A 2995-nucleotide genomic window follows, 5' to 3' on the forward strand; every position below is an offset into this window, starting at 1 on the left:
TCCCCTTCTCCATCAACTGTTTTCTCTTGTACGAGAAGGAGAGATCATCACCCATTTCATCACAAAACCTGCACCCTTTCTCCATCAAGCCTGACTTTGTACGAGAAGGAGAAACCATCACCGCCACTGTTCACCCCTGTTTGTTTCACTTCCCATCCATCGCCAAAACAAACCATCACCATTTCTTTTCTTCCCTGTCCTTCTCTAACTCAATCCATCACAGACCCAAAATCAGTCCATCGCACCCTTCTTTTCCCTTCCCATCGTTATCGCCGACTACCAATTTCCCTCACCCCTTGCATCATCTTCATTAGTGCCTTCGGTCATCAATAGCCCCACCCCCTCCCTTATTTCCTTTCTTTTTAACTTGAGTGCTTAGAAGGTAGTTGCATCAGTATTTCATTCGAACATCAATAGAATCGGGGAAAGCCAAGAAAACGCGATTTTTTTTTGTCGAACAACACCAGGTATGTTAATCTTTGTTTCTACTCTTAGTCATTTAAGCAAAATACTGCGTGTTTGTGATCGATTTTTGGCCGAAGAGGTTCTCGTGTGCACAATCAAACAAAGCAGAACACTAATTATGATACTAGCGGTAATGCATAAACCCTAGTTGAATTTTGGTGCCAAAATGCGATTACAGTGAAGTGGTAAATCTTTGTGAATTGATTTTGATGGAATTTCAATCTTGTGGTTTATTTCCATCTGTTGACCCTTATAGTCTTTGAAGTATCATGGTCTCTGTATTTTCTTCACAACCAAAAGACTGCATTTTGAGTTCTGTTAGTTTGGAGGAACGCGTGATCAAACAGTAGAGGTCAAAACACCTTGTGATCTTTTGTTGGTTTGTCTAAGCTAGAGCCTAAATAGTCAAAAACCATTTTGGGTGATGACAGTTTGGACAAACCATTTGCAAAAGACCATATAGTCATTTTCTTTGAAGAAGATATCTTGATCATGTAAAACCTGGTAACCACCCTTATGAAGATTTGTAAGGGTGTGGTCGTTCTTAACAGATAGTATTCATGCTAGTTAAAAGACACAGGGACTAACTGCCCCTTTAATTAGCACTTGTGTCTTTTACAATTTAAGCATGATTTCTGCCTAAAAGCTTTGTGTCTTCAAACATTATGAAAAGGTGATTTTATTACCTTCATTTTGCTGGTTTTCTTTGCCTCTCTTGACCATTAGTCTCGATTGTATGAAAGGAACCTGTTGTTGTTAGTGTGTGTTTCTCTTTAATAGTTGTTCATGTATACATCCAAAACAGCAAACAAAAGATAGTTTTGACTCCCTCGGATTGGCAAATCAGGCATTTCAGACCTGAGTTCACTTCTGTTTTCATGAATCTTTCAAAACAGAACAAAGCCTGACTTGGTCACTGTGTGGTTTGGTTAGTCTTGTTTTCAAAAACTTGGTGTCCGTACAAGCTATCTAGATGAGACCTGTTTTTGAAGCATGCCTAATTTAGAATTATTTCCATAAGTCACAACCTATCTTTGTATGTTTACCATAATCAAAAGTTCAGACAGACAGCAAGCTTGATTTCTGTCTAAGTTGGCCGTAATCTGTGAGTTCAATACAAAATGCATATGATTGCACACAAAGCACACAGCCTGAGTTTTGCCTATCTACTGTTTGTTGAGTTCCATTATGCTACTCCGAGGCATTAGATACAGTCGAAAGCATAAACCCCTCGGCTAGCTTACCATGTGTATATCTGGACACTCTTGCATGTGTATATCTGAGTTTTGCCTATTTACTGTTCTCTCTTGCATTTTGATCTCATGACCAACCTGCTGACTGTGCAAACAACCCTTATGGGTTCTGATCATACCATCCACTGGTTGTGTGATTGTGGCTTGTTCTTATGTTTACATATGCATGAAGCTTACATTTTGGGTTTTTGACACCATAATAGCATGACCAAACTGATAAATGTGCAAACAACCATTTCTGGCTGTATTTAAGCACTCAATACTGTTTGGATTTGGTCTCATGACCGCATTATTAACTGCACAAACAGTCATTTTGGGGCTGTAATGAGAGCTTGATCACACAGCAGCCTGCTTCTTGTTCTCACTATTAACTGTATTGATTCTGGTCCATAACATGATTTTTGAATTGGATCTAAAGATGATTTTCAGCCTGTTTAGAACATGATTTTCAGGGAGCAGGCAAGCTGCAAAAGCCTTCTTTTTGAACCTTAAAAGTGCATGTCTTGGTTTTGGGTTCCATGATTATAGTGCTAACAAGGAAAAGATGATCCCTATGCGTACATCCTCTTTTGAGCATAACAACCTGTCTTGGCCCTTGGGTGATTTTCCTTGGTTTGTTTGCATGTGTATACAACTTCAGTTTTTGAGTGTATAATTGCATATATGCATACAGTAGGCTGTCCTTACAGCCATGACATAAGTAATTTTGAGCCTTATGTGCATGACTTGATTATACTTACATACATAAGATTCTCAACTACTTGGCATCATGAACCTAAACTGACTTTCCTCATTCGGTTTATTCTTTCTGTGCAGATTTGGCATGGATGACAGGATACCACCTGGGTACCCTCACCCTTCCCAACCTTCCCCTCCTCCCATACCACAAACCACATTCCCTCTACCAACCAACTTAGCCAACCTACCACCGTGGTTGCTAAGATCCATCATCCCATGTCCTACCCCTCTTAGAGCCATTCCATTTGGCCAAACAATCCYTTTACMYGCTGTCCTAATCCCAACATTTATCCAACCTACCATTTCCTTAGCCCAACCAACCCCTACACCTGCTGTCCAAACCCAAACAGCCCCTAACCCTACTGTTTGGACACCTCAAATTCCATTATCCACTGTTTCCCAAACCCAAACAGCCCCACCCCCTTCCCCTCCACCTAGACCTAAACCCAAACCTCGTAGACCAGCCACTAGGTCCACAGAAAGACATGTCACCAAACCAATGACCAAAGAGGAAGGTAAGGCCATCGATGTGGAAACTT

The 2995-nt window shown here is 40.6% G+C and overlaps 1 pseudogene; it reads left to right on the plus strand.

Moving 5' to 3' along the window:
* LOC112515143 overlaps positions 1-2995 on the plus strand; it is a 17012-nt pseudogene that overhangs the window by 11950 nt on the left and 2067 nt on the right.

The sequence above is a fragment of the Cynara cardunculus genome, assembly GCF_001531365.2.
Source record: "Cynara cardunculus var. scolymus isolate 2C chromosome LG 7, CcrdV1, whole genome shotgun sequence".
NCBI classification, from domain to species: Eukaryota; Viridiplantae; Streptophyta; class Magnoliopsida; order Asterales; family Asteraceae; genus Cynara; species Cynara cardunculus.